Genomic DNA, 23,597 nt, shown 5'->3' with positions numbered 1-23,597 from the left:
AGCCCAAAGATTCAAAGAATTGGGAGATTTCAACACAACCAAACACGTATGAAGAAAATGTGATTGGTGATGTTAACAGTGTCATATGGCCAAACTTTGGAAACAGACTCCATCACATACTATCAAGTAGGGTTAAACAACATGCTAAAATTTTATAGGCAATGAGGGACTGTGTACTTCAAAATGCAATTAAGAGAAACAGCATTATCTTGTGGCATAATTCAACAATTTGGTACCAGAGTTTGCTCATTAAAATTAATTAAAGTGTATACCTCGTCAGGGAGCACATAAGTATACAGTAGGGGTGGAGCAAGTTCTGATAATGGTGCTGTTTGGCTATGTATCATAATGCTACAACAACACAAGAAAGAGCAACTGCTTCTATTACATCAAAGTACAATACCAAACATCAGATGGAGAGGTGAAAAACATACCACCACTGGACTCTGAAGTCATGGAAATCTGTTCTGTGGTGCGACAAAATGCTGTCTGATAGACAAGTGAGTTTAGCAAATATATGACTGCACTGTGATGACTATAAAATTTGGTGGCATGGGAAATGTTATGGAGTCGGCCTCTTTGTTCCACTTAAGATTCATATTGCAAGATCTTTGTGACAATTAAATACTTTCAAATTTGTGGAAACAGTTTGTGGAAGGCCCTTTTCTATCCCTGCATGACTACGCTCCAGTTTTGTATTTTGTGCTATGAGGTGCCTTTTAGCAAGCAAGTAGAACTATTAAATAAAAGTGGAGTTTAACAACCTGATGTGCAAAATAATTACTTTTGGTTACAATCAATGCATTGGGAACAGAAAATAAGCATAAAAGATGAAGGTTTTTAAACAGTACGCAGCCTTGTTGAGCAGCATGTGAAAACTATGTCCTCCCACACGTCTCCTATGTCTGAATTTGGAAAGGGTTAAAGCCCACAATTACTACAGCTTTTTAAAAAGGCCAGCCAAAATTTACACCCACTTTACACAGCCTCTGGCTGTCTTTTTTCTAGTCTATACATAGCCATTGTTGGGGTTTTGTGTGTGAATGAGTTCCAGGAGAGACCGTCAAAAGCCACACACCGTTAAGACGACGCACCACAGGCAATTTTATTTTCCATGCACTGAGAGTTTGTAATATTTTGCTTCCACAGCAAATCTTCATTAAGCTACCGGAAAGAAATTTTACTTAAATCTGAATTATGCTTATTTGGTAATTCAACTCTACTTCGTCTATTAGATATTTAACAAATTAATGCAAATGTAATCAAACAGTGACATACTGATCTGTTTAAACATAAAATTCCTGAAAACTAGCAAAACACAAAATTATTGGTAATGTCAAGATTCCTTTTACATTGCATATATTTAAAAGATATTTTTAAAGACAAGCTGAATTGGTTTATGTAGGTATGAGGAAGGAATTTTGATGCCGACTTTATGCAGCACTGAAATTTTGTTACACACCCAATGCCTCATTAGCATATTTAATATTTTAAGCAAGACAAGAAGAACAAAAAAGAAACACATGATCTCTTTTCTTCCATCTTACCTTCAAGAGGAGATTTTCAAAGAATTTAGAAAACAGAAAAAGCAAAATGTTTCTCAAAAAAGGAGCTCAAGTAAAACTGCATGATGATGGGTTTAATAAAATGCCCACACTGGAACAATAACCCAGGTTTGCAGTTTTTTGGTATTACACTGGATTCTTTATGCGTGGACTACACCAGCAATTGTGTCTGGGTCACCAAGCCCCATCACATACCCCTGAACCATGAATCTGCTCTCCAAAACAGCTTCAGAAACAGTGCGAAGTTGATCGCCTAAACTATTACTGTGGAGGTCACATCTCATCTCGCAGCCCTACCAACATCATCAGACATAATGCTCTCTAATACATCATCCATTGATTAACTGCTTCTCCTTTGGAATATGAAGAGCAAACAGAACAGAGGAACATTTTCTGTTATATGAAACAATTTACAGGCAATCCCAGTCATGTGACACATGTCAGAAACAACTAACTCTTCTTATAGAAGCTGCTGTGTGTGGTTTTTTTTTTTTTAATAAAGTCAGTATGGCTTACAGGATTTACACTCAAGCAGGTCCTGTAAGCACTAAAAGCAACCTAGAAGCCAAAGCAAATTACAAATCATCAGGCTGAGCATTTAACATGTGTCTGTATTTCGCAGAAGTAGCTGACAAGCACAAAAACCAGATACCAGCACATGGAAAAATCTGTGACAGCTGTCATTTCTAATTACCACACGATAACAGCAAGCCATCGGCCTGAAAGGCAGCACCATGAATTGCTCTGACAGGTGATTTTTCTAGTCAGTGGCCATGCAGGAGAAACTGAGCATCTGTTGACATACATGGGCTGCCATAAGAGTCTACTGTTAGAAAGCACGACTTTACATGTACAGGTAGGACAAAGTAAAACATAATGATGACAGAAAATGTAAACAACTTAATTTTTGTAGTTAATGTATCTATTCTATTAAATAAAAGAGGATAAGCATATTTGGATTTCAATTTTTCCACATCCTGACCTTTTCATATAAGACTGTTTTGGTAATTAAATTGATCAGCGGTGAACTCACAGCGGGGGACCCTCTTAGTGAAGAAGGAGAGACAGACACTGGATGTGCACTTAGGAAAAAATGGAATTACTGAAAATAGATCACAAAAGCACTCAGACTAAAAAAAAGCACTGACCTTCGGCGTTCCCCTCAGACGACTGGGCCTCATAGTTAAAACCACGTGACAAACGATCTGCCAGATTTGCTGTTTCAGAGAAAATTTCATTTTAAATAACACTTCCTGCCATCGTCACAGTGACAGCTGGAGCATTTAAAAAAGCGGCTGTCAATTTTTGATGCCATTCCAACTTTTACTGCTTAGATTGAAACTAATGCTAGCTATTATCCTTAATATTCTCAGCCAAACAAAACAAAAATTGATTTCTGTCTTCAAATCAAGAATAAGGTAAATCTACTGTGCAGTGGGGGGCATCAAACATTGAGTGTAATTCAGTACTAATTATTAGCAATTAATTTATTAGTTATTAGCTTCTTGCAATGCACTGTTTTTTCTTCATTCATCCCTTTTCACTTTGTGTTCAGACACCACTTTACATCTAATCATTAGTTAGTATTAAACTCTGGCTCTCTTCTTTTTTTCGTCTCACCCCCCAACCTGTCATGGCAAACGGCTGGTCCTCCCTGAGCCCAGTTCTGTGAGCAGTTTCAATCTGTTTTCCTTCCGACTGTCGCCAAATGCTTCATCATAAAGGGTTGTATCATAGTTGGGGTTTTGGCGTTATAAATAAAACTGAATAGAAAACTACCAATTGTGCATTGCTTAAAAACCACACCCTGCCTGAGCAATGTTGCTGACCTTTATATCCACCGTTTGCTCAGCTTGTGATGGCTGCTTCCATTTCACAAAGCTGAAATCATCTCAAACATGACAGGGAGTGTACTGTAATCAAATAGCCTCCACAGTCACTAGACCTCAAGCCAACGGATCACCTTTGGGATGCGATGGAATCCGAGATTTGCCTCATAGATGTGGAGCCAACAATTCGATAGCAACTGCGTGATGCCATTGTGTCAGTATAATCAAAAATGTCTGAGTAGTGTTTCAGAACCTTGTTAAATTTAACGCACCACATAATTAAGGCAGTTTTGAACTCAGAATTAAAAGTGGCAACTGAGGATATGTTGAATATTTTTAAAAGCAAGCAGTCATATAAAAAGGTCTAAACTTATAATCTCTACTTAATCTGAGAAGCAAGCCCTTTTGGTATAGATATCCATACTTTCAACATTAAAATTAGATAGTGAATTAAGTTATTACACCATTTTAAACTGTCGATGGGATTACATCAGGGAGTGGTTCTCAGTCCCTTTTTGTTTGTAATAGCGATGGAGTGGTTGACAGGGAAGGTTAGCCAGAGCCGGAAGTGACCGTGGACAATGATGTTTGCAGATGACAGTGTAAGCTGTAGCTAGAGAAGGGAGCAGGTAGAAGAGAACCTGGAGAGGTGGAGGTATGCTCTGGAGAGAAACCTAATGAAAGTCAGTAAATGGGTGTTACAATGAAGGGGCAAGGAGTTGAGGTAGTGAAGGTAGATGGCTTTAAATACCTGGGGTCAACAGCAAACCAGTGGACAGTGTACAAAAGAGGTGAAGGAGAGAGTGAAGGCAGAGTGACGTGGCTCGAGATTGTCAGAGGTAATTTGTGGCAGAAAAAGAAGCAAGTGAGACCTGCTTCAATGTATAGTTTAGAGATGGTAGCATTAACAAAAAGTCTGAAAACTGAGCTGGGGGTGGAAGAACTGAAGATGCTAAGAGCTTCACTGGTAGCAACCAAGATAGACATAATTAGAAATGAGTATTTCAGATAGAGAACTCAAGTCAAGAATTTTTATGGTTGTTTTGACATGTATATAGGATAGTCAATATAAGGACAAAGGATGTTGAATATAAAGCCGCTAGGTCAGAGGGAAAGCAGAAGACTTCAGAAATCATTCATGGATGAGGACATGAAGAGGACTGGTGGGACAGAAAAGGAGATAAGGATAAGGTGAGAAGGCAGCAGATGATCTGAGAGCCCCAGAGGACAAAAGATCTGCATCACAACCATGACAGGGCTCGACTTTGGCAATGTTTACACATATTTTGAAAAGAATACCTCACCTTATACTGCAAGCAGGATGAAAGTGTACAAAAGCTCAGACAGCTGAATATATTTTTGATGACCATGGTTTAGAAGGGCAAGAAATTCTTCACTGTCAAAGTAAAAGCAAGTGGTGGCATTGAGCCATTGCTGGTCATTTTCAGGATCACTGAGATCAGTGTTCTCGAGCAATAGTGACAAACAGCAATAGTTCTTATAGGTTAGACGTAATAAATCTTACTCAAACTTATATGAAATGTCAATGAGAAGAACAGATTGCTGCGATTAAGGCAAGATTACCAAAACAAAAATAAATAAATAAAAAATAAATGTGTTTGCAGGTGTAAACGGAGTGGCTAAACATTTGTTCAACACAACTATCAGGCATTTTGACTATAGAAATCGGATTTTAAAAAATACATTGGCTGGAAATAATTATTTGATCCGCTGCTAAACTTGCTAAAAAAAAAGGAAGGAATAGCCAGATTTTCATTTTAATAGAGAAATATAAAACATCATGGAGTGGCCTAGACTGTCTCTGGACCTCAGTATTACAGAACATCAGCTGAGAGACCTGAAGCTTTAAGTTGCCAAGCAGCAGCCTAGAAACCTAAAGAATTTAGATATTTGGAAACCTTAGAGAAACCCTTGTTGGCAGCACAGCACTAAGTACCAAGTCATGTTTTACTTGGGGATCAAATACTCATTTCACTTAGCGACATGCAAACCAATTGATAAATTTCACGCAATGCGTTTTTGATTTATATTCTGTCTCCCTTCATTAAAGTTCAACTACCATAAAATTAGAGACTGTTCATTTCTTTGTAAGTGAGCCAACATACAATTTCAGCAGGAGTTTAAATAATTATTTTCCCCACTGTAGCTGTCAGGCTGAAGAAAAAAGGTCTTCTTTCGCCTTCCGCATCTGTAAAATAATGTGACATAATGTAAACTATAATAATAAAAAAAACAAAACCCTGCATGCTCTTGAAAAATTCATCCAGGGAAGGAATAGAAAACTCATTCTATATTTGCCCCTCAACAATTTAATATAAAACTACGGAATTTGAATAAACTTAACTACATTTTTTGGTTTGGTTGAATACCATGATGTGCAACACATCTGTAGTATATAAGAAAAAAAGATGGGAAGCATTTGACATGATAGCATTTGACGGCCTTCAAAAAAAACAAAAAAAACAAAACATGTTTTAAAACAAGATAACAAAAGAAGATAAGCGTTTAGTACTTTTGGCCCAGATGATGATAATGATGATGATGTTGGTGACAGGCCCTGTTCATCTCCCTCTCTCAGCCCAGTTTCAGTTTCTTAAACCAAACGTCTCATGTTCAGCAGGGTGTCAGGCTCACCGCTGGGTGCTGCCACTACAGCACTGCGACATAAAAGCAACGTGTCACTCCACATCACGTATTAGATTTTCTTCTCCCCATGACGCCTCTCTGCCCGTCTGCACATGCGTTTTCTCTTCTACCATTCCTTCGGTGTTCGAGCATGCACATTCAACTTGTTCATTTAGCAAATCATTTTCTGATACACCTGAGTGCTGAAACTGAAGCTGCTCTTTCAGATTGCACAAGGACGTACGGAAGAAAGGGAAGAAAAAGTGCACAGCATAGGAGCTCTTGATGGCATCCTATAATTGCCTACCATCATTGCTCAAAACATTTTGCTTAAAAAGGTTTTCTATGAATGTGAAGCTTCACCTCATCCATAGAGTTTAATTAAGGGTGAAGGTTTCATATGATGAATAAAGAGATTTGGAGCTCTACAAGGATAAAAACAAAAACAAGGTTTTATTCAAAACAGGAAAAAAAATCTACAAATTTCAATTTAAAGAACACAAACAGGTCTTTAGAAAAAGTAAAGAACATTATTTTTCTCTTTCTTTAAACATGTCTAAAGAGTCTGGATTCGAACAATCACTTGGTACCGAGGGGCCCAAAGTGTCGTGAGGAAATATCACACACCATTACACCAGCACCACCAGCTTGAACCATTGATACAAGGCAGGATATATCCATGCTTTCTTGTTGTTTATACCAGACTCTGACCCATTCGAAGTTTGTGTCAACTGTAGCCTCATCTTCCTGTTAATAGCAGTACTCTGTAATAGTGGCACTCTGTGTGGTCTCCTGCTGTTGTTTAACATTTTGTCCATTTAGAGATGCTCTTCTGCATATTAGTTGTAATGAGTGGTTATTCAAGTGTTGCCTTCCTCTTATATTAAGTTGTCAACGGGACCAACAGGATATTTTCTCCCAGAAACCTATCAGGCTAAAGAAGTCTTTTTTTGCCTTCCAAGTAAAGATGTGACATACTGTAACCTATGAATAACTACATGCTCTTCATCCAGGGAATGAATATAAACATAGAAAGCTGTTGCTCACAGGATATTTTCTCCTTTTCTCTTTAAACCCTAGAGATGGCTGTGTGGGAAAATCCCAGCAGACCAGCAGTTTCTGAAATAATGAGACGAGCTTGTCTGGGACTAACAATGAAGCCACACTTAAAATCACTGACATCACCTCGCTTCTCCATTCTGATGCATGGTTCGAATTTTATCAGGTCTTTGTAATTATGTCTACATGGTTTGCATTGAGTTGCTGACATATGATTGGCTGATGAGACAGTACTTGATGAAGTGGCTAGTGAGGCTTAAACATTGCATGAAGAAGTCAGAGGGCTGTTCAACAATGTTTTGCAAACATATCAGAGACCAAAGTAGAAATTTCTGGTTAAAATGAGAAGTGTTCTGTTTGGAAAAAGAAAACGCTGCATTCCAGCATCAGAGCCTTATTCCATCTGTGAAACCTGGCTATGGGAGAGTCGTGGGCCGGCCCCGTTCCACTGCATCTGGCCAAGGAAGATTTGTCACTCTACTGATGGAGCAATGGGGGTTTAAATGAAATTCTGAAGGAAAATGTCATACATACTTCTGTTATCTGCCTCTAAAAAGAACATGGGTCATGCAGAAACACAACTTCCCCCACTAAACCATTAAAAATAGTTACAGAAGAAAAAAATGATGCTTTGAAACAAACCAAATAAACAAAATCCTGGAACTGAAGATGTTCTGAACACTGATATACGTAATAATTTTTCCAAGCCAGTGTGCAGTACTAATCACTATTAAATGAAAATGTTTGACTGCCATTATGACTGCTGCAAGTGGGTTACACAAGATATATAAAGCAAAGGTTTACATACTTTCTGACCTCATAAATAGACAACATTGGACCTTTTCTTCAATAAATGGATAACAGTGTTAAATTATTGTTTAATTGGGTTTTCCTATATTACTTTTTTGAATTTGTGTAAAAATCATATGATGATTTCAGTCATACTGATGCAGAAATAGAGAAAATCGCAAGAGGTAAACAAATTTTCTCCAGAACAGTCTGTATATACTGAATGTAGATTAACGACATACACATGCATGCTAGCACATCCTTTCTCTTTCTAATAGTCACGTGTTGCAGCACTCATGATCCCTGACCTCTGCATTAGTATGTAAAAGTCAGGACATTTAGTACGTCCACATGCAGGCAGTCAGACAGGCTGTCTGCTTCCATCAGCTGATGTTCATCTGTGATTCAGTAGTTAGATGCAGAACCGGAGGGAGGTAAGAAGAGAGGGAGATGGAGGAAAACAAGCCGGATGTTGGATAACATGCTGGGGCTGGCCCACTGTCAGCCCCACTCATCACGAGCCCTGTCTGGGCATCCCACTAGCCTTGGAGTCACACAGAATGGCAGCGAAGGAGACTGGAAGTCACAGCCAAGCGGGTTAATGGGGGCCCAGATTTAGAAGGAGAGCTCTGTCACCTCCCCGTCGGAGTCTGTTGACTTTTACAAATCACAAAGTCACTCATTTGTAGCCTTCTTCTGCATCATAACACCTTTTGAGGCTACAGTGAAGTGTGTATCTGTGTGTAGTGTATATGCTCAAGGCTCTGTGATTAAAGCCTCTATTTGTGTTTCCTCTTTGCATGACAAGATTTTGCCCCAACATCTGAAGTCCTGTGAGTCATACCAGAGTCTGCAAAATTGACAGCAAAATGACATGAATAAATCATGTGACTCAGAGGATCTACTGCAGATTTTATGTTCTAGCAAGCTTTCTGTGTGAGAAATTCACAGAAGGCATTGATGGCAAGCCCATTTCATTTTCAGTTTAGGAAATTTCTGGTTGTCAGCTTTTCACTTATCCTAGCTCTGCTGACCAGGTACAAACAGTCAACAGAGATGGCAGTTTCATAAATCCACCAAAGCTCTGAATTACAATTTTAGTTTGAGCTAAATAACTGCCGGCTATGGTAAATGTCCTCCTTTATGCTTCTCTGTCTGCAGATGATACTTTGGAAATTTAGGGTTAAATTTATTATCTACAGCTTTCTTTTCCATTTTCAAGTGGATAATGTGTTAATATACATGTGATCTGTACCAAAAATCTTCAAAAGTATTCAGCCTTAGCAGTCAAAGTAGCCCTGTATTGTGCTTCTTTGGATTTATCGTAAGCGACTGAAATCTTAAACTGGGATAGTTTTCTCAACATAAAGCTTTTCTAAATAATATCTGTTGTCTGATTAAAAAGCCCCTTTTTGCCAAGATAAAATGGGATCATATACACACACTCTCAGATGGACTGAATAACAATTTGAAATAAAATGATTAGAAAACACAAACTTTAAGTAATTTTACACAGTTTCTTTCTGCCGAATATCAATTAAAGCAGCATATAAAACAGTAACACAAGCATTACAGTACAGGTAGCAGATTACAACAGTTCATCTCTACACATGACTAAGCACTCTGTTACAACCTGTGACAAATTCCAATTTACGGTTCTTGTACCTGTGCAGTACCACAGGTACAGTCACACTCACGTAAATATGACCATCCATTCATCCATCCTTTTCTGCTTATCCGGGGCCAGGTCGAGGGGGCAGCAACCTAAGCCGAAAAGCCCAGACTTTTCTTTCCCCGGCCAACTCCTCAGCCTTTCCTGGCCAACAAAGAGATAATCTCTTCAGCATGTCTTGGGTCTGCCCCAGGGCTATTATGATGGTCAAAATATGACTAGTCACACACAACTTTGTAAAAAGGGCTTTATCAGTCTCTCACAATACTGTGGAGGAATTTCGACTCACTCGTCTGTACAATGTTACTTCAGTTCAATGAGGTTTGCAGGCATTTGTTTATGCTCAGATCTCTCAGCACTTCAATCGGGCTGATTGGGTCATCGCAGCACCTTGATTCTTTTCCCATTACAGAGGAATTTTGACCCCTCTTTTTACAACGTTGCTCTGTTCATTGAGATTTGAGAGTATTTGTTTATGCTTGGCTCTTTGAGGTTCTGCAATAGCATTTTAATTAATGTGAGTTCTGGACTTTGACTGGGCAATTGTAGCACCTTGTGCTGATATGCTTTCTTTGGGTTTTCCATACACGTTACTAAGCATTATAACCAAGCACCTCAACTTTGGTCTCCTCTGGTCCAGAAGTCTTGCGATTTGTTAAAATGCAACACTGCAAGGAGAGCGTGTTCTTGATAGTGGCAGTATATAAAGAGTGTGAGACAACTGATCTGTGGGATACTCTTGTTTGTGTTGTTATTGGTTCATCAGAAAGCTGCGGATGAGAGCGGAGTTATAACATGCAAAGAGCTCCAGTGAAACAGAATGAAGTGTCCACTGAAGCCACTCTGTACTTTTCATGTGGTATTTTTCAAATCCTGGTAAATTCTGCTGCTACTCCCTTCTCTGTTCCCGCTCACTTGTCAAGCATTCAGCTGACACGCGGCATTATCCGCATCCAGCAACGTGCAGTTGGGATTTTCTAGGACTGCACAGGAGCATATTTGTGTTGAATGAAAACCTCTCTCTGCATGAAATCCACCAGGAAATAGACAAGCAAACAGACATAATCACAGAACCATAAATTATGCATGACCCAGGCTACCATATTCCTGGTAAACCTTCCAAACATCTATAAATGTGTTCAATTTTTGTGGCATTGTGTTAACATACCTCAGTGATGCAGACCGGAATAATGCCCAAACATTTGCTTTCATAGCAGTGGTCACACTTGCTGATAATCAATTAATCAAATTAATCTGATTAGCATTACCTGGCTGCATATAAGCCATATTCAAAAACAAAGTTCAGGTGCAGTTTATATTTAAAGGATAGCTTCAACCACATGCTATTTACTCTTTATTCTCTGTGAAGTTAAAGGTCTGGCAAACTTCAGGATAAATGGGAAGAATTTACTTTTACTGACAGCCATGCCAAGTGGGATGAAGAGAAATACAGAGGGAAAACCTTGAAATATATACTATGCCTTTATATAATGCCTCAGAAACCTTGAATCATTCATGCAAAGCCAGACAGACAGACAGATAGAGATATCTATCTATATACATCACCTTTCACTGCTGTAATGTTACCATTTTAGTTCACACCTACAGAGCTTTCATTTACTTGTTTTTGTCTGCAATGGTGGTTTTTAAACCAGAAAAGCTCAGAAATCTGAGTATGTGTCTGCATATGTGTGTGTATTTAGCATTGTGGGCTAATAACCAATTTTTCAAGGTCTGTGGCATAGACAGTGAAAACATCCAGACAAAAAACTTCCCGTTTCCACTGCCAGCAACTGATGCAGGTAAATATTAAAAAACTAAACAAAATCCATCAGACAATAGCTGAATTTTTCAAAATTGGCTTCAGGACTTTTCATGCATGCAACCAAAATCTGCTCAAATCCAATCTCTCAGTGCTACTCGAACTGTAAATGGAAAGCAGACAGAAATCAAGATCCTGACATTTGAGTAGCTGCCAGCTCCAAAAACAAAGCTAAAATAAATAAATGTGTATATATTGACCACTTGCAAACAAGATGATGCCAGAGGTCAGAGGAGAATAGTCCGACTACTTCGAGCCAATAGCAAGGCAACAGTATCTCAAATCATCACTCGTTAAAGCCAAAACATGCACAACCCATCGAAGCAGAAGCCTGAGGCTAAAACAAAGGCAAAAGAGGGCTCAACCCTTTTAAAGCATGGCGTACCGAGTAAAGTGGTATAGTTGATTGGCTGGACAGAAACTCGAGTGATCTATTATTTTTTTTTACAATTCAAACAAATGCCTCTATTTACTCATTAGTTCACAATAACTACACAGAGTTTTCCTGCAGACAAACAGCAATGCTACATTCACTGATTCGCACCCTGTTTATCCTTAAGGTCTAACAAACATTTTAAGGTATTTTTCTTCTCTCAAAACATTGATGAAGCTATTTTAATATACATATTTTTCCCAGAATTGTGTACCCTTACAGGGTGCCTGTATAAGGTGAAGCTCATCAGTGAGTATTTTCAGCTTGCAGGATACTATCATCTTAGAATCACCTTATTCTACAGTGATGGCAGCAGTAAATGCAGATTCTATATCAGCGTGTACACATACTGATTTATCTTTTTACTGAAATAATATGTTTTCACCATGAATTATTCATGTGATGGCACCATTTCATCAAACTCAAATATTCTACATTGTTATGCTTACAATAATAATGCAGAGATTTCACATTCTCGGTCTGTTTGGAAACACAGAATGATTCTTTAATTCAAATATAACCTCCAATAACCTGATCACAAACAGGTGCACACATTACATGTACACAACTGAAGTGTTTCTTAGAAATTACACGTAAAACTACACAATAACAAGATGCCTTTTGCACAGCACTAAGTAACGTGAAGCCATAAATGTTGTCAATAAGCTCCTGACTGCTGTGGTCAGCCAGTCTGACAACAGAGGGGATGCTTCTGTTGCCACATAGGAAACACTGATCCTCTTTCACTCCCCCCTGCTGGTTTAATTATTGCAACCCTGGGGATTATTTGTGCAGCAGTAGTGGAAAATTTACACCCAGCATGGAGTTTAAACAACATAAAAGCCTCACAGAGAATTCCCGAAATCTATCTGACGCAGAAGTGTCTGCCTCTCTGTGTCTTCGTTCCTGGTTGAACCTTTTTTTGATCACTTTTCACAGTGTGAGTCACCACCTAAAGCACAAAGGGGATGATTTGTCCCATCTTTTTGTTTAAAAAAAAAAAAAAAAAAGCAGCCACGTGGAAGGGTTTTAATGTAGACTTCAAGATTTAGAAAGTGTCAAGTACAGTTGCAGCTCATCCTGTATTAGCATAAACATTACCAAAGGCAGACATGTTTCATCTGCGGATTTCAATGAAACAATATTCGGCCCATCAAAGAAAACTCGAGCTTTTGTGGATGCTCATAAACTAAGACAGTGCCTACAGTAAAGGTGAAATAGGAAATGTTGGAAATGTCTGTAAGATGCTCACAAAGAGTTTTTACTCTCTGATGATGTAACAAAGTAAAGGAACATTTTGGGACACATTTCAAAGCTATGAAGATGGTATGTGGTAAATGTGAAGCTCAGGCCAGCGGGCCTAAAGTACATTAGCTACCCTAAGCCTCTTCTTAAAATAACAAAATCCAGCTTACAGTACCACTTCAAGTACAGTACCACTTTTTCGCTTCACTTCAAGTTAAGTAAAAGGTCGCTAGTTCGAGTTCATCCAGCTAACCACAGTACAGCTTATTACTAACATCAAAAACTGTTTTGCAGCCTTCATATATTAAGACAATTTCATATAGATTCATCACATTTGGAAATAAATATTTCAAATAAATGTTGCAATGAAGACTGAAGTAAAAGGCTTTCACTTTTCAAGTTCGAGCACACACTTTTCATCCATCCTGTGTCTGTGTGTGGCAGAGGTGCACTTCTACTTTCCAGGTAACAGACAGGAACTAAAAGGCATTTAAACCCTCAGTGTAGCCTTCAAGTAATACACACATTTGTGGTCTCTGAGCTGAGAATATGATACAGTGATTTATGTTTTTACCGCAAAACATAGCATGTGTCCGTCTGCATCTCAAGTTGATTCATCACTGACATGAGGAGGCGATACACGCACAATATCATCTGGTTACTTCCCTAAAGAAATTATACAAAAGCAGGCTGATATCGGACACCACAAACACATTACCTTTTCACCCTTGCGTCTATAAAAATAATCCTGTCTATATGTGTGTTGACTCAGTAAGGATAATATTAAATGAGAAAAGAAACCAATAAATCTTTAAAACTGATGCAGTCAGTACACCACCTGACTCAGTAGCTTGTCGAACCACATTTAGCAACAATACATTGATCTGTGTGACATTATCAGGCCCTTACTTTATTACAGAGAAATTTTGACCCCCTCTTTACAACGTTGTTCTGCTCATTGAGATTTGAAAGCATTTGTTTATGCTCAGCTCTCGAGGTTCTGCAATAGTGTTTTAATTAGTTTGAGTTAAAACACAACAGTTCTCCAAACCAGTAAAATGACAAAAACTTCTGTTAGAAGTGGTCAGTCTTATTCATTATTAGGTTAAGTTGTATCTGACTTAACCTCTTAAACCCTGTGGAAGCAGTCTGCGAGTTGGTAATTTTTCATATGACTGTATAGGTGTAGTCTCACTGATTTTAGTGGTTTTTACAGATAAAGACTTTTCCTTGAACTAATGAAAAAGAAAAAAGTTGTAGATTCCAGCAATCAAATATATTCTAAACAATTTAACTGTACTATAATGACATGAATGTTATGAAATTGCAATAAGTTTAATTTTTACATCAAACACTGCAAAGAGGCATTTGTATAAGAGCAGACACCTATGAATTCATTCTGTTTAGATGGTTGTAAAGAAGCCTGAGATTTTATTTTTTGTTGTTGTGCCAAGCTTGAAAGAATGTGTAATGATTCCTTGAGGAAGCTGGGTGTCTACTCCACAAGTGATGGCAGAAAAGAAAATATATGGTGTAGTAGAAGAATTGAGCAAATGGGGTGAAAGGGACGAAAGTGAAACCATTTAAATTGCAGCAGGTACAAAAACACCATCAGTACGACATGAGGAGATACAAAGCAGGATGTAAATATAGGTCTGCCAGAGTGAAACACGTTAACATTTCTCAATAAAATGCAGAAACTTGTATCACACTAAAGAAAAAAGACAGGTAAACATATGCAGGAGTCTGCACAAGAAAGTGAAAGATATGGGAAAAGAAAAAATGAAAAAAGAAACGTGAAAAAAATGAAAGTGTTTTAATTTCTATACAAACAAAGCAAAACAAATTGTTATGAAAATGGCAGAATGATGGCTCGATTATGTAAGCTGTAGGCTTTTTTTTTTTTAAAGTTCAGATTATATAAAGTTGTGGTAGCAACTTAAAACAGCATGGCATAGTTGCTCAGGAGACAACAATATCATATATTACATCATACAGAAAATTAGAAACGTTCTTTATCTTTTTGTTTTGGCAAGTTATTTGCTGAAAATATCACAGGAGCAAAGTGGGGAGACACCACAAAAACAAAAATGCTTGAAGAAATTTAAAGAGAATTAGTTTGTACATTAGGTTTGATGTCATTAGCAAACTATACAAACCAGCGAGCATCAACTCATCAATCTACTAAGTCAGCAACACTGTTTCACTTCAAACAGAAGAACATTAAACAGTTTGTAAAGCTCTAGTTTGGTTCCACAAAAAAAGGAGATATTTTGCATTGTGAATGAAAGTTTAGTCTGTAATGAAAAGGACCAGCACAAAGGTAAAACTGCTAATTGTAACCATTTGTATTCTTTTCCATTTTTCCCCCTTTTAGAGCCAATGTTTGTTTGGTCCATTCTGGACTTCACTGGAAACCGTCAACTGTATATACAGGATTTAGCTACTGTGACATAACTAATAGTCTGTTACTCAAAAACACAAAGTAACAGACTAATAAATTGCTGCAATACCAAAAACTGGAACACATATCTCCCACGACTGTTATCATAGATAACTGCAGTAAAACTTCTACAAAAGGCACCAACTGCACGTAGGTCAGTAACTTTAAGCCAAATCCAAAGGGAAGAATTAAACATTGGTGTAATGAGAGGGTAAGCAAGCTACAGACTATAACCATTTTTTGAACCGGGATGCAAACATGTTACTGTAGTTTCATCGTTTAAGTTTTGCACTTTAACATGTGAGCCTATGGGGATTAACTTGCTTCTAGAGGCAGCCTGACGTGGCTATTGGAGGAGTAGACACTTTTGCATTGGCTTCATTTTTAGTCCCGATGGTTTGCCACTTGGCAGTAAACACAATGGTGTACCACTAGTGTAATGTGGATTACATTTAAAGAGTTTTAAAAGTTTCTTATGTACATCTTTTGTCAACACAGAGGGAACTCTGTAAAAATAACCTTTTTTTCAGGATTATTAGTGCTGCAATTTAGCTCAGTCTGCACTTTTTAAAGGTCAGTATTCTGAAATAGGATCACTATGTCTTTTTAATTTACTTTTTCTGAGAGCAAACTAACACAAACAATTATGCTTTATAAGTTTATTATGTTACTGTTAGTAAAGAAAACCAACAACCAACAGTTCTGGAACCTTAGCCTCCTCATCTGACCCATGCACACTGACAACAGCCTGCCTACAGATTATCCATGCACAGCATGATGGAACTCGAAAAGGTCAGCAACCATGATTAGTTTTCGCACACTCCTTTGCCAAAGCACCCGCCGCTGATGAGCCTGGACATATTAGCGGGTAAACACAGGCATACACAGTAAGCGATTTCGTGCAGTTTTCTTCTGCTGGTATATCTTTCAAAAAGAGAAAATTTGTCACGCATGTTACAAATACATTGAAGATCAAATCTGAAGTAAGTGAATGGTTCGAGTATATCACGGACTTGGGTGTATTTCAATAAGTTAGGTAAAAGTTTCTATTTAAATATGCATGTAAGAAATCTTGGCACAAGACACTGCAATTAGCTCTTTAATTTTTATGCAAACTTCCTTTGAACCACCATCCTCTCCAGAATGCTTCTCTCTCTCTCTGTCTCATAGAGCTCGTCTTTGGTGAGTCAGCCAGCACAAAAAGCCAGACATCAATACTTGATCGGAGTCCAAGGCAGCCTGCAGCTACCCAGCTCCACCAGCTGGTCAGGGCAGCTTCACCATAAAGCGGGAGAAGAGACGGCAGGGTGGAAAAGGCTGGAACAGGCACTGCTCACAGGCTCTTCCAGTCTAACAGTAATTCAGAGAGCCAGCAGAAAGCAATCTGTGGTGTGCAGTCAGCCTCAGGGGGCACCAGGAGGGCACGACGGGGATCCGTCTTAAAATATACCAAACACAAAAAATAAAAACAAAACTGCTTCCTATCGAACAGCTGAGGGATGCGCCTGTTTTATTTTTTTTGTTGAGCCCCATGGGGTACTAAATGTGTTAAGTCCCATGTGAGACAATATGAGACAGCCCAGCATCTGCCACAGAAACTTGCTTCCTCCATTTCTCTTGGTCCTGTCAGAGCAAAGCCACGGTTCAGCTCTGAGTCAGTCAGTCAGACCCATCACACTGTGATAGTCCCTGTGAGAGTTTTGTCTTAAGGCAGCAGCCTGCTCTCACACCAATAATCATGAAGAAAATATGAATAGCATTTAAATACTATGTCGCAAACAGATTTCCTCATCATCCATCAACACAAAGATAACAATTCAACATTCAGAGCAAACAGATAATATTTTTGCTGAGCATGCTTTCTGCACAGTTTTTGCAAAGATTTGCTTTAATTTGAAAAGCTGCGGTAAAGTCGAAAATGTTTATTGGGATCAGCGGAGGATGACACAAAGCTCAGAAACATGTTATAAATATAAGAATGTCAAAATTCTAGCTTTAGTAAGACTATACTGTTTAAGCAATGGTGCCACATTGTGCCTAAAAGTACACAAAAATTGAAACTGTTGTATTACAGTAATATAATACTGAATATCGACAAATAAGTATTACCAGTGCATTAACATCCAAATCCTCACAGTGCAACACCCAAGCAAGACAAGGAAACTATGCAGGGTGCCCGTACCATACAATTCAATGATCAACAGTTCATGTCACATTAAGATGAGATTAGAGGACCATTTCTCATCATTTTAACTCTTTGTTCTTTTCTAGCTATAACAGCTGATCAGCTCTTTATAATAAATAAATCAATAAATAAAGAAGAAATGTTATGATAGCAACAACAAACAATAAACCAGCAAACACATCATCATTATCAACATGAAAATAAGAGTCTGGCATTATATAATTATTAATAACAATAAATAGCAAAAATCTGTTCTTTCTATATTGTTAATAAAAGTTATAAAACATTTATAACTTATTATTACTATTATCACGTAAAAACATTTCAAAAGTATTTTAATTCTATACATTATTTAAAATTATTTTTAAAAAGTTAATAAAATGTTCAAAAATATGATTTTATTATGAAATAATATTAATTACAATTCAATTTAAATGGACTGGAATCTTGACTTCTGTCTCAAATTAGATCTTTCAATTACATCGATCACTCTTCAGTTAAGCAGGTTTACCTATGTTTAGGTTCTAAGGAAAGAAGTTGAAAATGGACATGGAAGCAGGTGTAACAGTGAGGTGGTGAAGGTGGGAGAGTTAAAATAGCTAGGGTCAGTTATCTAAAAGTAACAGACAGTGCACAAGAGAGGTGGGAAAAGAGTGGAGATGAGTGTCAGGAGGTATCTGTGAATGAAGGACAGCACTAAGAGTGAAAGGAGAGATTTATAAGATGGTAATGAGACCTGCTATGATGTCTGGTTTGGAGACAGTGGCACTGACAAAAAGGAGGTGAAGATGGAGGTGGCAGAATTGAAGTTAAGCTAATTTTCATAGGAAGTGACCAGAATGGAGAAGATTAGAAAGCAGTGTATCACAGGGACAGCTCAGGTCGAGCAGTATGGAGACAAAGTTAGAGAGGCACTCTGGTCTTCCACTCCTGTCCTCTCTTCATTACTATTTTTCTCTCCCTGGGAAATACAGCAACGATACATTTAGCTCACAGACAGTTTCGGTGTTTGGTTGTTGAGCTGAAATTGAACGCTTTGAAATTACCTGGCACTTCATATTTTAACACCAAAAAACACATCACAAGATGAGAAGGAGAAAAGATGAGCTGAATCCGTTAGCAGCTGTGGGACATCTTTATTTTCTTATTACTGAGCAAATATATCTATGCCCTCACTGGAAGCAATGACAAGCTGCAGCGCACGTTCACTTAGTCACACCCACACTCACCCACACACAAAATTAACTAATTTAAGAGTAACCTGTATCAACCTATCACATTTAATTACTTATTAACTGAAGGCTATTCCAGATCATTCTGACCCAGTTTAACCCCAGCAAATGATGTTGAATATGGCGCTGCCAGGCAGGAGAAAAAGACAAAGACCACAGAGACGATTCATGCACTTAGTGAAGGAGGATATGCAGAGGGTTAGGTGCGGAGGCATGTGATCCCATTTGGTGACTTCTAAAGCCACCGACCGAAAGAAGATTATGACAAAGTAAATCTAATGTTTCAGATATTAGACCTGCTGTCTAAAGAGTAGTAGTTATAGTGATGTAGTCTAAGAGAAAATTACAGTAGCCCTGAGAGGCCAAACGGACTGCAACTTAAGAAAACACCAACAATAAGAAAAACGCTGCAAAAGCACACAAAACACAACGGAAATAGGAAAAACAGAAACGGAAATAGGAAAAAACAGATTTCCAAAAGCACAAAGGAAGTGTTTCTGGGGAAACAATAACCCGACGGACCAGTTGCAGGAACCAAAATATGCTAGGTAAGTGTGTTTTAATCTCATGATTCATATGGTAAATGGCCTGTATTTATATAGCGCTTTACTAGTCCCTAAGGACCCCAAAGCGCTTTACACATCCAGTCATCCACCCATTCACACACACATTCACACACTGGTGATGGCAAGCTACATTGTAGCCACAGCCACCCTGGGGCGCACTGACAGAGGCGAGGCTGCCGGACACTGGCGCCACCGAGCCCTCTGACCACCACCAGTAGGCAACGGGTGAAGTGTCTCGCCCAAGGACACAACGACCGAGACTGTCCGAGCCGGGGGTCGAACCGGCAACCTTCCGATTACAAGGCGAACGCCCAACTCTTGAGCCACAACTCTCGGGGCCACCGCAGGAAATTGACTAAAATAATTAACATGAATTAGAAACCAAACTTTACTTGCCACTGAACGTATTCGAAATTGTTTATAAGTAAATAACTGAAATAAATTGGTTGGCTCTTTGCATTGAATTTAAAAATGTTAATGCAGAACAGACTAGGATTTACAGAGGGAAAAAGTTATTTGATGAGCAGAAGCAAACCTGAGGAATGGCTGATAAATTTCCACTATTATGTTATTTCATGCTTTTGAGTGATTTTCTTTTGGGTTTTGTTTTTTTGTTTTTTTTTAAGGATTAGAAATATGAACATTTGAAAGGTCTGTACTGTTTGTGCTATAAATCTCCATGAACTGGACATCAGAGAAATGCACAGAAACGTCAGTGATATACAATTTATATATTACTACAAATGTGTCTACTTTATACTTGATACTGAGCTGTTTGTCAACGTGCGTACAGGATTGTAGTGCCTGCCTGTGAAGATTCAGAGTTGTATAAACCTGGCTCAGATGCTTGGAAGAAAATCAGATAATTGCTTTGAAAATCCAAACAGCAAGCTGATGCTTGTTTGGGCTGCCAACTCCGTTAATGTCCTGTGTCTGAGCGGGTTTTTTTCTTTCCCCATATAATATTTGTAAATCTTGTCTTGATCAACCACAGTAGCACAGAGATGTCACAGAGTTTTTCTTTTTACAGTACAGTTGGAGAGGATCAATCTTTAATCTTTCCTAGCTTGGGGGGGTCATGACAGCAAATAGCAGTACCAGTTATTGGTAAAGATTCAGCACATTGTAATATTTATAAATCCCCATCCTCAAGTCCAATTATTGCGGTAAATTTCTCTCTCTCATAAACAGCACTGCAGCTTAAACAGAATGACAGGCTTGGCAGAGCAGAGCAATGTTTGTGCAGCGGACATCCAAACGCAAGATCATCAAAGGATTTATGTGGCGCACAGATCTGAGCATGCGACTTGGAACTAAGCTTTAAACCACAATAAACAGACCATAGGGAATGCAGAGATGACTCGCAGCGAATGAGCAACAAAGGCGAGGATGGGCCAACAGTGCCATGATAACCTTTGAGCACCTGCACAGCCAGACACAGCAGGGTAAATGGCTTAACACGCATCCCAAAACACTAGGCTGCATTTCAGCCAGTGTTATTAGAGATCTGGTAAAAATTGATGGAAATATGAATGAAGTAATGTCAGATTCTGATCCATCATGCTAAAAAGCATCAGATTGGCAATGGCTTCATTTTCCAACATAACAATGATCCCAAATACATCGCCAGTACATTAAAAGAATACCCAGATAACACCACACTCAGTGGAACACTATCAGTCCTGCATTGGCCTTACCAGGGCCCTAACCCTAGAACACTAGCATGCCGATTTGTAACACTATCATCAGGTATATTTCACACAGATATAATATAACACAAACAAACTATTGTTTAAAGCTTGCCTAAGTGAGTCCTGGCATTGTAGAAGAATAAAGGTAGTCATTCTCAATATCCGGTCTTTAAGTCTGATGTCATTAGCCATGTCTGGGCCCAAACTCCACTGCAGGTCCCCAAGTCAAACAAACACTGCGGCATCACTGAGAGCTAGAGAAACTGTCTAATTTATTTCATCTGCAATAAAATGATCAGTGTGGCTGCTCTACCAGGTTTAACAATTAAGTTTAACATCCAGGCATCCGTGAAAACAGAATTTATGAAATTTAACGGAGTTAGAAGTTAGCTCGCTAGTTTCCATCTAAAGATAATATATCATGTTCTGACTGAGAGATTTCTGAAAAAATTTAAACGTGCAGCTCTGCTATAACTTCTGACATAAATGAAAACAGGAAAGGAAACACCAGTGACATTTGTATGGTTACTGAAGTTGGACTAGCTGGTATATAATGATGTGCCATGTGATCGCTAGCGACACAGCTATGTTAGCATAACATAAACACAGAGAAGCTGGAGGACGAACGCTAACTTTTTTCCACTCGATAAACGTTAACACGAGGGTTCCCGATGGTCAGGGACCAAACTTCAGTCAGGAGAACAACTGCAATACAAGGTCATTAATATACTGCTGCATGGGCTGGGCTGTAGTTACATCGTAAGGTTTTAAAAACAGCTTTAAAATGAACAGTGGTAATAAAAACCGAGGGAGCCCGACAGTGATCACTGACTGTTTTTAGGGGGTGTTGAGATTAAATAGAACAAGATACAAAGCATTAAAACATGTTAAAAAAGGTTTAATAAATGAAGAGTCGGTTGGGCCTGGAAGAAGGGTACATCCGAATTGAATTTCAAGCTTGTTAGAACTGTACAAACTCTGTTTGAAATACATATACTGTATTTCCATTCATATTTGTGCACGTTTCAATATAGCATTGCATCCATTTCCAATTTTCCCAGCTAAGCAAAGAATTGAGGTGTGGTTCAAGACTTTGCGGTGCAAACTTTTACCATTGTTCATTCATAAATGCCTTTAGTTAAATTTAACAGAGATAAATGCTCTAACTCAAATTATTCCCTAAAATCTTCCACTTTGGGATTATTGGGTTTATTGAAAGAGGTAATAATTTCAGTTTTGTTCCTTTATCTCTATTGCACTGGAGGGGAAGTAGAAACCAATATCCCCAAATTTTGGACACCACCCAAAATCTCTGCTACAATTTCTCTGTAATATGGCTCTCAGCTGTTTTTCCCCTTGATTCTGCTTTCTGCAGATATACCACAAAGCCTGATTCAATCATAACCTCTTTCTTTAGAAACTATCCTAAACACTACTTTATGTTATGAAGCCTGGGGAGACTTTAAAAACAGTCTCTCTCTGTCCCATGGGTTCTTGGGCTCAGCTTGCAAGAGCAACCCACTGTCAGAGTCGGAATCCCCTGAGAAATAACCTCCTCACTGGGACAGTTCACTCACAAGTGAAGCTGGCAGCTGAAGTGCACATGTAAAAGCTTTTATGCAGACACCACAACAAAAAGCACACTCCTGACTGACAGCATGTGGTGCAGGTGCTGTGGTTTACAACCTTTTAAGTTGCACAGCCCTGCAGAAAACAATACAGTTTCCAAAGTACGACTCAAAACTACACTCATAACTACACATCCAGGGCAACACACAGTCAGAAACAGTACATTCATGTCAAAGTGACACACAGGCAGAGCTCCTCTCTGCTTCACTGAGCACTGAGCACCTGAGTCTCTGGCCTCTTGCCTGGATGCTCCGGTTTAGAGACGGATCTTCCAGGAAAAACTGCAGCAAAATCAGATTGCTTATCCCTCTGAGGGGGGGAGAAGTGGGTTGGATCTACCTTTTATTACCTCTCTAACACTGCCCACCTATGGACAACAACACACAAGACACTGTGAGCCTGTCATGTGGGCTTTCATCCAAAACTCAAACAGGAACTCAATGCTTTCCTACAGGCTTCCTTTCAACCGTGCACTAAAAATCAGATCAGCAACCAACAGGCTGTCGTTGATGCAGACCAACCGGGAGACATCACTGATAATCCGAGAAGATCAAAAGGACAGAGCAGAGATGCGGTTTGAAGGAGCGGCTTATGCTTAAACCATTTCCCCAGTCCTGACATTTGATATGACTGCTAGCCTGTATCTTCAGGTGTGTGTCACAAACGCTCAGCTGCCATCAACAAAAGCATTAAAGTGGAGGGCTGAAATATCACTGCTGAAATATCCGTGGAACAGGCAATGAGAGGATGAGCCAGAGGACGGCTGAAAGGCCTGCATGCTTTTCTCATCC

At 38.8% G+C, this 23,597-nt stretch overlaps 1 long non-coding RNA gene across 1 annotated transcript in view; it reads right to left on the bottom strand.

Moving 5' to 3' along the window:
* Positions 1 to 6,474: 6,474 nt before the first annotated feature.
* Positions 6,475 to 23,597, bottom strand: part of LOC147333006 (uncharacterized) — a 43,872-nt gene continuing 26,749 nt past the window's right edge. Inside the window, exons 3-4 of the long non-coding RNA XR_015128859.1 lie at positions 9,586 to 9,704; positions 6,475 to 8,738 (exon numbers count right to left, since the gene is read on the bottom strand). This is a non-coding gene — a long non-coding RNA (uncharacterized LOC147333006). The remainder of the gene's footprint in view (positions 8,739 to 9,585; positions 9,705 to 23,597) is intronic.

Source organism: Aulonocara sp. 'chitande type north' Nkhata Bay, linkage group LG4 (assembly GCF_057382095.1).
Source record: "Aulonocara sp. 'chitande type north' Nkhata Bay isolate Kocher_YH1m ecotype deep benthic linkage group LG4, A_spYH_male_GT1.1, whole genome shotgun sequence".
Lineage (NCBI taxonomy): Eukaryota > Metazoa > Chordata > Actinopteri > Cichliformes > Cichlidae > Aulonocara > Aulonocara sp. 'chitande type north' Nkhata Bay.
The sequence above is the reverse complement of the archived record's forward strand: the minus strand, read 5'-3'. Positions and strand labels throughout refer to the sequence as shown.